At 43.3% G+C, this 12,032-nt stretch overlaps 1 protein-coding gene across 1 annotated transcript in view; it reads left to right on the top strand.

The window, feature by feature from the left end:
• Positions 1–12,032, top strand: part of LOC311499739 (uncharacterized protein) — a 350,319-nt gene that overhangs the window by 128,558 nt on the left and 209,729 nt on the right. The gene's annotated exons all lie outside the window — the stretch shown is intronic.

Raw genomic sequence — 12,032 nt, forward strand, 5'->3', positions numbered from 1 at the left:
TAGTACTGTGCAAACAGATTGTATAAAGTGAGCATGTGCAGAGTAGTCCAATACAGTGGTGATGGTGTAAAAGTCTTGGTCAGTGAGGGAATGAGGAGTTAAGGGGTGTGAGTGAATTGGTGTGTAGGGGTCAGCAGGGGGAGTGGGGGGCAGGAGTCGGCGGGGGTCAGAGTTTAATAAGGTCACAGCTCTGGGGAAAAAGCTATTCCTCAGTCTGCTGGTCCTTGTCCGGAGGCTTCTGAAACGCCTGCCTGAGGGCAGGAGGGAAAAGAGTCCATGTGCCGGGTGGGAGGAGTCCTTCAGACGCAGACAGCGCTTCTTCTGGACGTCCTCAATGGCAGGGAGTGGAGTTCCTGTGATGCTCTGGGCAGTTTTCACTACACGCTGCAGGTGTTTGCGCTCCGCAGCAGAGCAGCTTCCGTACCAGACTGTGACACAGTTGGTTAGGATGCTCTCAATCACGCAGTGGTAAAAGTTCACCAGGATGGCTGAAGACAGATGGTTCTTCTTCAGTGTCCTCAGGAAGAAGAGACGCTGGTGAGCTTTCTTGACCAGGCTGGAGGTGTTGGTGGTCCAGGACATGTCCTCTGAGATGTGGGTCCCCAGGAACTTGAAGCTGGAGACACGCTCGACGGCCATTCCGTTGATGTGAATGGGGTCATGTGTGCTTCTTCTCTCCTTCCTGAAGTCCACAATGAGCTCCTTGGTCTTGCTGGTGTTAAGGAGCAGGTTATTGTCGGCGCACCATGTGGCCAGGTGCTGTACCTCTTCTCTGTAGGCTGTCTCATCGTTGTTGGTGATGAGACCAATCACGGTGGTGTCGTCTGCGAACTTGATGATGGAGATGGATCCATGCACTGGTCTGCAGTCGTGGGTGAAGAGGGAGTACAGAAAGGGGCTCAGCACACAGCCTTGTGGCACACCGGTGTTGAGTGTGACAGTGGTGGAGGAGATGTGGCCTGACCTCAAGTGTTGTGGTCTGTTGGTCAGAAAGTCCATGATCCAGTTACAGAGGGAGGTGTTGGTGCCCAGGGCTCCAAGTTTGGTGATTAACTTGGAGGGGATGACAGTGTTGAATGCTGAGCTGAAGTCAACAAACAGCAATCGTGCATAGGTGTGGTTATTGTCCAGGTGTGAGATCACAGAGTGCAGTGCTGTGGAGACTGCATCATCTATGCTCCTGTTGCTACGGTAGGCGAACTGGTGTGGGTCCAGTGTGGGAGGGAGGGAGTCCTTCAGGTGTGCCAGGACCAGTTGTGCTTGAAGCACTTCATGATGATGGCTGTGAGTGCTACGGGGCGGTAGTCGTTGAGGCACGTCGGCTTGGAGTGTTTTGGCACTGGCACGATGGATGTCACTTTGAAACATGTTGGCACAGCTGCTTGGGCGAGGGACTGGTTGAAAATGTCCGTGAAGATCCCGGTGAGCTGCTCCGCACATGCTCTGAGCACACGTCCTGGGATGCCATCTGGTCCAGCAGCCTTGCGTGCGTTGATTCTGCTCAGTGCCGTGTGGACATCAGTGGAGGAGAGTGAGAGGGGCTGGTCTGCAGGGAGTGTTGTCTTGGTGGCGGTGTCTCCGTTGTCCCTCTCAAAGTGACCGTAGAAGTTGTTTAGCTCGTTCGGGAAGGAGACGTCCATGGCTGTGGGGGTGGGGTTGCTGGGCTTGTAGTCGGTGATGGCCTGGATGCCTTGCCACATGCGTCGGGGGTCAGAGTTGGAGAAGTGACCCTCTATCCTCAGCTTGTAGCAGTGCTTGGCCTTCTTGATGCCCCTCCTCAGGTTTGCCCTGGATGTGCTGTAGGCCTGTGCATCCCCTGATCTGAAGGCAGTGTTACGGGCCTTCAGCAGGAGGCATGGCTTCTGGTTGGGGTACGTGGTGATCTGCTTCTCTGTCGTGACGTCATCGATGATGGTGGTGATGTAGTCCATAACAGAGGAGGCATAACTGTCAATGTCCAAGTGTGAGCCACAGGTGGCCTGAGAAGCAAACATACTCCAGTCCGTGTGTTGAAACCTGTCCTGGAGTACAGAGTCTGTCTTCTGTGACTGTGATTATTCAGAGAATTTTAATACAGTATATCCAAGACTTTGGATTCAACTTTTGTTTCTTTTAAAACACACTTTCAACTTAAGTATTCTACATTTAAGGCAGAAAGAATGAGCAGATTTCTAAACAGTGATAAAATGACATGTTACAAATAACCTGCTGCTGAAATCCTTTATTGGTTCCTTTATTCTCTGGTAACCTCAAAGATTCATCTTAGGGTTAACTTTCAAATACAGTCTTTTATGATATGGACTAAGCACTTTACATCATTAGAGCCTCTATCTGGAATATGTAAATGAACACAATCAACTGAATCTGGAGGTTAGACTGATCTGTGAACAGTCTGAAAACTGTTTAGTTGTTGATGTGTGAATGTTGGTCAAACTGTCAGACAGTGAAACATCAGAGACAGTGTATACTGATGAGTTTCAGTCTGTTTCTGTGTCTCACTGATAAACTGATGAACTCTGCTTCATGTTGAACAGCAGTTAGGACTCATGTTGGATAGAAAATCATTCTGACTGTGTTTCTTCCTCCAGGATGGACCATGGTGGAGAGCAGTGGTTAAAAACTGGTCTGAGGAAGTGTAAGTTTGACTAATGATGATAAAACATCAAAGTGTCAGTTTGTGCTGGACTTCTGGTTATAGCGCTGTGCTAGGTGGAAGCGTGACAGAGCTCTCCCATGTAAAGTTTGGAGAATAACAGTCGGGTAGTCATAAGAAATTGTGTACAGCTTTAGTGAACAGCCACTTCAGTGTCTGAAACCACATCAACAACTAAAATGTTGACGAAGCCTCCTAAACCTTCAAAGACGTCAAGATCAGATGCCTCCTCTGGCAGGGTTATCATAGTTAACGAAAACGAACGAAATAACGAAAACTAAAATTGAAAAAAACTATGTAGTTAACTGAACTAAATAAAAACGAAAATTAAAAGAAAAAAACGATAACTAACTTAAACTGTATTGCGTGTTTAGAAAACGAACTAAAACGAACTTAAATTATAGATATAATTCCCTTCGTTTTCGTCTCTGTCAGTTTAATTATAAGCCTCATTTGGTTGGATTCATATGATCGATTTATTCCGCTCTGGCAGTTTTACTCCAGCAGCAGCACTTTACGGCACCTCACGGTCCGTGACGTCACCTGGAAGCACCATGGCGGTTGCAGCAAAAGGGAGAAAGCGACGAAGTATGGGAATTTTTTTTTTAATATGACGAGAAAGATAAAAGCAAGTGTCTTGTAGTGGAGACAGACTGTGACAAAATATGTGGCTGGCTTCTCAAGGGGAGAAACTCCACGAATCTCAAAGTCCTTTTAAGAAGCTCGCACAAGGCGGCTAATGTCGAGTACCAAAACAAGCTAGCCTCTGCGAGTCCGCCGCCGCCAGAAAGAGAAGGATTAAAGCAGGTGCCCATTAAGTCGATCGTGATCGACCGGTAGATCGCGAAAGTAGTGTGGGTAGATCGTGTGCCATTGAAGAAAATGTTTTAGATGTTAGTCTGAAACATTTATCTGTTGCTCCTCCAAAACAAACAGCAAGACAAACCTTCATCTTTATTTATTTTACTTTATATTTACAACATGTCCTCAGTTCAGCGGCACACATCCACAGCCACGCACAACTTCAACAACAACTCAACACTACCGTCTTTCTTAAAGACAGCGCTATTTTTCTAAAGGTGCAGTGCACCAATTTTTCTTGATAAAAATAAAAACAGATGGGTAGAACTTTAAACACTGTAGCAACTATTAATATAATTATTATATTAATATAATATATATAGATCACTTTGAATTGGTCACTGTAAAAGTAGATCACAAGCCAAAAAAGTGGGTACCCCTGATTAAAGGAATAGTTCACCCAAAATTTATTTTTTAACTTTATTAACTCACCCTCATTTTTTAAACGTATCTTTTGTTGAATTTTATTATACAACACTCACCTTGACCTTTCTGAATCCTGCACCTGACAAATAACCCAAAGCATGAAAAAACTAAAACTAATAAAAACTAAACTAAAACTAAGCGTTTTTGGAAATATAAAAACTAGCAAACCCACATTAAAAACTAATTAAAACTAACTGAATTGGAGGGGAAAAGGTAAAAACAAAATAAAAACTAAACTAAAATGAAAAATCCAAAACTATTATAACCTTGTCCTCTAGCCCGGTGCAGCTAGCAAGCTCCGGAGCTAGTAACAACAACTTGGACACAGCTAGCCCGAATCAGATTCTCAATGCCATTCAAACAATGAAAGAAGATTTGGTATCTAGATTTGATGCTCTACTTGGTGCTATTCAGGGGATACAAGGTGAACTGAAGGAAGTGTCAGGGCGCGTGACAGAAGCCCAGGAGAGAATTAGCACCAATCAAGACGACATAGACTCTCTGAAAGCTCAGTCTGATACAATGAAAACCACCATGGAAGAGCTGGTGCAGAACTGACTACTTTTTACTTTCTGTCACTTTGATACCTACAATTTCAGATAGTTGGTACGATAGCATAATAAATTGGGATCATGCCTCCGTTTCATTTAAGTTGAGTATGCCAAAAGCTTTTGACAGTCCTCGAAATGGCGTCTCCAGTCATTTTGGCTTAAGGACACAGAATTTCTTCAATTAATTGGGTCACAAATTGATTATTACTTTGAAATGAATACTCATTAGACATCTGCTGCGATGTGATGGGACGCATTTAAAGCCCTTTATGCTGATCCACAGGCCATAGTTTTAACCAATGGTCTGACTTCTCAGCCTTTCCAGTTACAAGGAGGAATGAGACAAGGCTGTCCTTTGTCTCCATTGTTGTTTACCCTAGCTATTGAGCCACTGGCTATGGCTATTGGTAAGAATACCAGTTTGGTAGGCATTAGGATTGGAGACATAGAACATCGTATAGCTTTGTATGCTGTATGTTGTTGCTGCTGAAGTGGTCCTCAGTCTTCCTCTTCTATGTTGTTTTGCCCTCCCTGATGTCTTTTCTCAAGTTGGTTCTGGCAGCCCTGTACTGGGTTTCATCCCCAGACCTGAAGGTGCTGTTCCTCTCCTTCAACAGCCCTCTGACCTCCTTTGTCATCCACGGCTTCTGGTTAGGATACACTTGAATCTGCTTGTCCACTGTGACAGTGTCCACACAGTGTTTGATCTAGCCTAGCACAGACAAGGTGTACACTTCCAGGTCCTGGTGTTTAAAATATCCCCATGTTATCAGAGAGGCCAAGGTGGGGTAGCTGTATAGCCCTGTAACCATGCTTGATGTTGGTGTAGGCTTTATCCAGAGTGTTTGCTCCTCTAGTGGCACATTTTATGTGTTGGTAGAATTTAGGGAGCACTACCTTTAAGTCAGCATAGTTAAAGTCTCCTGCTATGATGCGAACTGCCTCTGGATAGGTGTTCTGTTGAAGGCTGATGGCATTGTACAGATGGCTAAGCGCTACGTTAGCATTAGCATTTGGTGGGATATACAGCGGTCACCATGACAACAGTAAACTCAGGTGGAAGATACATAGGTCTGCATTTGACAGTCAGGTCCTCTAGGTCAGGAGAGCAGTGGCTATCGGTGGTCGTAGCTGTGACGGTTTGTCCAACTGGTGGTTGGACCCCAAAGCAGGAGATAATACCGCATGTAAAAGTCAATCAAATGGAGTTTATTCACAAACTCGGTAATTCCAAGTCAGCAAAACAAAAGTACAAAAAGGCAAACAAAAGTCGCTGGAAACTCCAGGAGTACTGAGAAAAAGAACTGAAAACGGCTGCCGGGGCAGGATTCTGGCTCTCCCTGGGAGGCACTGGATGGAAGAAACGAAAAAACACAAGAGATAAGTCCCAAGTTAGCAACAGATTCTCTTTGCACGACGGAAGCCGAAGAGCTAGCACCAACCATGACATGTGGAATTATCTGGCACTGGAGGGAAGCCACAGCCACCCTTTTAAGGAGTGTTGATTGCAGAGTGATTGCAGCTGTGTCATGTGCTCCTGCCAGAATCCTGCCCAGGTGAGCCTAATGAGGAGGGGAGAGAGAGAGAGAGATAGAGAGAGCAGGAAAAGAACAAAACACCAGCACTGGAAACCCAGGACCATAACAGTAGCATTGGTACACCAGTTGTTATTCACATAGATGCATAACCCTCCTCCTTTGCTTTTACCAGAGTTACTGTCTCTATCACGGTGATGGGCTGTGCGGCCTGCTAGCTCGATAGCTGTGTCCTGAATGGATGAGTGGAGCCAGGTCTCTGTTATTAGCAGAATGCAACAGTCCTGGACGAGTCTGTTTGCTGCAACCTGTAGCTGTAGGACGCCAGCCCTGCAGCCGTGTTTTTGTTTCCTCTCCCTCCGCCGCTTCCTCCTCCTTTTTCCACTTTAGAAACATTTACATTGAGTTTGTTGCACTCCAGGGGGCAGGTTTCTTTATTGTACAATCTCTTTGTAAGTAAATTTACAGAATCAACACATAACATCTTACAAGCTTGGAGGACAGACTTACAGGAGAATGTTCCTGAGGAAGAGTGGTCTAAAGCATAGGTAGATAGATCGATAGATAGATAGACAACTTTATTGATCCCTTTGGGAGGTTCCCGCAGGGAAATTGACATCTCCATCGCGTACAGCACTGTCAGACATACATGTAGGAAACAGTATAATAAGCCCAAATACCAAACACCCAGTAAAGTAATAATAATAATAGTAATAAAAATAAATATTGTGACTGTACATACATGGTTGTTTCATAAATAGAGAAATACCAGGTACATTGTTATTGCACTTAACTATTGCAGGTTAATTAAAAAAGTTATTCAGGCCCTTTCCTTTTTGTCCACCTCCTCCGCTCCTATCAGAACTGGTCTGGGGTTGGGTCTGTCCCTCCCCAAGTCAATAACCAATTCCTTAGTCTTTGAGGTGTTGAGCTGTAGGTTGTTTGTGTGGCTCCAGACAACAAAATCCCTAACCAGGCTCCTGTACTCCTCCTCTTCATCGCCACTGATACACCCCCATGATGGCCGTGTCATCTGCAAACTTCTGGATGTGACACGTGTCTGATAGTGGTGGGAACGGCAGTTCTTTTGACTGTACTGAATCACTAGAATCAGTTCATTAAAATGATTCGTTCAAAAGATTTGTTCACCGAATCATTCAGATATGGATGTACAAAATTATCACTCCACAACAAATATTATAAATAATGTAAGGAACTGTTTAGGAAGTACAATACAATACAAAAATAAGATAACATTTCTCCCCTTTAGTGCATTTTTTTCTTCTATTCAGGGGTCTGTCGGGGCCAAGGGGCAGGGGATTTTAAAAGTTTCCATATGCTTATATAAGTTTGTTGTGTCACCACTGTATCTACAGTCTTTTTTACAAACAGTACAACCTGCTATCGTTTCATTTTCGGCACGAAACTATAACAAACAGCCCTACTCTTTCTCTCTGCCATTCTCCTACCAACGTTGGTATCGATATTATCGATATTTGGATCGATCCGCCCACCACTAGTGCGCACCAGGGACGTGCGATCAGGGGAGGCAGTGCCTCACCTCGCATCATGAAAAGTAATGACAATAAAATAACTTCTACTATTTTTCCATTGGTCTGTGATATAAAAGCATTTTATCTATGATTCCAGTCATTTCTATCATTTTTATTGTCAGAATCACTGAATTTACGTATTTCTTGTGTGAATACAGGGAGCGACCATATATGGTCATATATGGAGAGACGTGAGTTGAGGCAGCAGGAAGCCGAGCCTTAGCCTGACGTAGCCATACTCAATTCTAGTCAGAATGTGAGTCTGATACCGCTCCATTGGGCTGTGATTATGGGGCGTGTTTCAACCGAACCAGGAAAAAAAATGCCTCTGCACTCAATTGGATAGACCTATAACCAATCAGAGCAACGGAGTGTGTGACGTATGTTAAGCGACGCATAGTTGTCAACAGAACTCAACTGCACGCATGCTGGAAGAAGTAGAAGAAGACGCGACCATCGGAGCCAGCTGATAAATTAAACTTTTGCCGAATCCCGTAGAAAGGACGGCAAAAACATTTTTCCGATTAACAAATGCCTTGATTGCATTTATCTGTTCCTCTTTTAAAATTAATGCGCTGTCGATATCTTCTAGAACAGACTCGATGGCAGAATCTACACATCTCAGTTCTCCAGCGGCAGCCATCTTTGTTGTAAACAAATTCACCCAAGCGCTCTTTGGTGACGTGGTTGATTACGTTACTGTTGATCATCTGTCCATCATCGTATAAAGCCCGCCCTGAGAATCTGATTGGTACGAACAGCTCCTGTTCGAGCATAATTGCGCCTCAACGGAGCGATGCCAGACCGAACTTCCAGACCTCAAATGTTGTGGGCGGGACTAAGTTCGGCTGGCACCCAGGCTAGACGAGCCTCACCGCGGATTGCGCAATTTCTGACAAACTAGGTTCGGCTCCTTGGCTCGTGCCTGTGGCTGACTCTCTGTATGCCATCAATATATTGGTTGTGTACATTTTTATCATGTGTCCTAATCTTCCATAGTCTAGTTCATGTATTTCATGTATGAGTGGAACATATTTAGTCTTGTTGATCTGACATTAAACCGCACTGAAAAACAAGGAGATGAGGCAGCCAGTACTTCTGCCTCATGGAAGAGGGCGCTAGTGAGCCACTGGTTCATGCTGTTGCTCTTCTTCTACGCTGAGTCAACTCTACTGTCGTGGTCCATTTATTGGGATCTATTCTTTGTGTGAAAGATAAAAATAGAAGATTGTAAATCTAAACCTTCAGTCAAAACAGGAAGTGGTAAATGATGGAAGATATTCTGTTAAACAGTCTGAATTAAAAATGGATCAGATCATCAGAAGATTTAACAACTCATTATAATTTGATTAAGGTGATGATTTGGTTTTAAATTCAAATCCATATTTCTGACACGCCTGGACTAAAGGGAGGACTCAGTCACAGAGGCAGTAGAAATAAAAGGTCTTTAATAATTCCAAAATAAAACTCCAACAAGGTGGTAAACAAAATACTAACAAAAAAATCACTCCGAGGAGGCAAAAACTAGACAAAAGTTCAAAGGTTCAAAACTTAGCTATGGCTTGAAACACACAGGCTGGTATGCACAACGAGACGAGACGAAACGTAACACACTGGCACAAGACAGGGGAAAACGCAGACCATATACAGGAGGGTAATGGGGAACAGGTGGAAACAATCAGGAATCGGGGAAGACAATTCAATTCAATTCAATTTTATTTATATAGCGTCAATAACAATACAAATCGTCTCAAGACGCTTTACAAAAACCCGGCCTGAAACCCCCAGAGCAAGCCTGAAGGCAACGGTGGCAAGGAAAAACTCCCTTTTAACAGGAAGAAACCTCGAGCAGAACCCAGCTCATATGGAGGGACCCATCTGCCTAAGGCCAGCCGGGTACAGACAGAAGAAAGAGAGAAGAGAACAGCAAAGAGAGAAGAGAAGAGAACAGCAAGATAAACATACATCTGTCATAGATACACATATCTGACTAAAGTGTACATGTGAAATCTGATGATACAAACTGATGATGTTACATGACAGTTTGAAAATGTAAGAGGAATCATAGGCAGGTTGGAGAATTGTTCATTCAGGTAGGAGTGGAGAACTGCAGGATTCCATGAAGACTGGGCAGGCTGATGAGACCACGACAACAGATGTAGTATAGAGCTCCACAGGAAACACACCACTCCAGGCCAGAGATACTCACAAGAAGAGGGGAGCAGTGGGGGGGAAGGGGGGTGGAACACACACAGCAGTAAACATTCTACATAGTAATAGCACAGAATTGTATGACTAGTAGTAGATAGGAAATTAGAGGGCAAGAGCTCTGTGCCAGAGAAAAGAAAGTGGAGGATGAGAGAGAGGAGAGAGAAGAAAGAAGGAGGACATGTGTTTGGTGCATCGTCCCCCAGCAGCCTAGGCCTATAGCAGCATAACTAAGGGATGGTTTAGTCCAGCCCTAACTATAAGCCTGATCAAAAAGGAAAGTCTTAAGCCTGACCTTAAAAATAGAGAGAGTGTCTGCCTCCCGAACCCAAACTGGGAGCTGGTTCCACAGGAGAGGAGCCTGATAGCTGAAAGCTCTACCTCCCATTCTACTTTTTGAAATTCTAGGAACCACAAGTAGGCCTGCACTTTCAGACCGAAGTGATCTGCTGGGATGATATGGTACAATGAGGTCTTTAAGATACGATGGAGCTAGGCCTTTAAGGGCCTTGTATGTAAGGAGGAGGATTTTAAATTCTATTCTAGACTTTAAAGGGAGCCAGTGAAGAGAAGCTAAAACTGGAGTAATATGATCTCTCTTGCTAATTCCTGTCAATGCTCTTGCTGCGGCATTTTGAATCAACTGGAGGCTTTTTAAAGAGCTATTTGGAGCCAGACAGTAATGAATTACAATAATCCAGTCTGGACGACACAAATGCATGAACTAGTTTTCCAGCATCACTCTGAGACAGGATGTTCCTAATTTTGACGATATTACACAGGTGAAAGAAGGCAGTCCTGGTCACTTGCTTTATGTGACATTTAAAGGACATATCCTCATCAAATATAACACCAAGGTTTTTTACAGTAGTACTGGAGGCCAAGGTAATGCCATCCAAAGACACCATGTGATTAGATAATGAATCTCTGAGATGCTTAGGACCGAATACAATAACTTCTGTTTTGTCTGAGTTTAAGAGTAGGAAATTACAGGTCATCCAAGCCTTTATGTCTTTAAGGCATGCTTGGAGTTTAACCAACTGATTAGTTTCATCTGGTTTCATAGATAAATATAGCTGGGTGTCGTCTGCATAGCAATGAAAGTTTATGCCATGTTTTCTAATAATCTTGCCTAATGGCAACATGTATAACGTGAAGAGTACTGGTCCTAGCACAGAACCCTGAGGAACTCCATATCTTACTTTTGTATAAGTAGAGGAATCATTATTGACATGAACAAACTGGAATCTGTCAGATAGATAGGATTCAAACCAGTCTAATGCAGTTCCTTTAATCTTGACCTCACTTTCAAGTCTCTGTAGTAAAATATTATGATCAATAGTGTCAAATGCAGCACTAAGATCTAGCAGAACAAGTATAGAGACAAGTCCACTGTCTGAAGCCATGAGGAGATCATTGGTAACTTTAACCAGAGCTGTTTCTGTACTATGATGAACTCTAAAACCTGACTGAAACTCTTCAAACAGACCATTCTTGTTTAAGTGGTCACACAACTGATTAGCAACAACTTTTTCTAGAATTTTGGAAATAAAAGGAAGGTTGGAGATTGGTCTATAGTTGGCTAAAACATCTGGATCTAGAGTGGCTTTCTTGAGTAAGGGCTTAATTACAGCAATCTTAAAAGACTGAGGCACATATCCTGTTAATAAAGATAAATTTATCTGGTTCAATATGGAGGTGTTAATTAATGGAAAAACTTCTTTGAGCAATTTAGTTGGGATTGGATCTAGAAGACAGGTTGATGGTTTAGATGCTGTAATTGTTGAAGAGAGCTCAAGAAGATCTACTGGGGAGAAGGATTCCAGATATTGATAAGGTCTTACAAAAGTTTCTAATGTCGCTGTACTTGCATCTTTAACAGCTGTTGGAAGGATTCCTTGAATATTTTCTCTAATGCCGACAATTTTATTAGTAAAGAAGCTCATGAAGTCATTACTACTGAGGGCTAAAGGAATAGATGGCTCAACAGAGCTGTGGCTCTTTGTCAGCCTGGCTACAGTGCTGAAAAGAAATCTGGGGTTGTTCTTGTTTTCTTCTATTAATGATGAATAATATGCTGTTCTAATACTACTGAGAGCTTTTTTATAAGTTGTTAAACTATCTTTCCAGGCTATGCGAGCTTCTTCAGAATTAGTGGAATGCCAAATTCTTTCTAGCTTTCGGACCGCCTGTTTTAAACAGCGCAACTGTGAATTATACCATGGAGCTAGCCTCCTCCTATTTA

Source organism: Chelon labrosus (assembly GCF_963514085.1).
Source record: "Chelon labrosus genome assembly, chromosome: 14".
Lineage (NCBI taxonomy): Eukaryota > Metazoa > Chordata > Actinopteri > Mugiliformes > Mugilidae > Chelon > Chelon labrosus.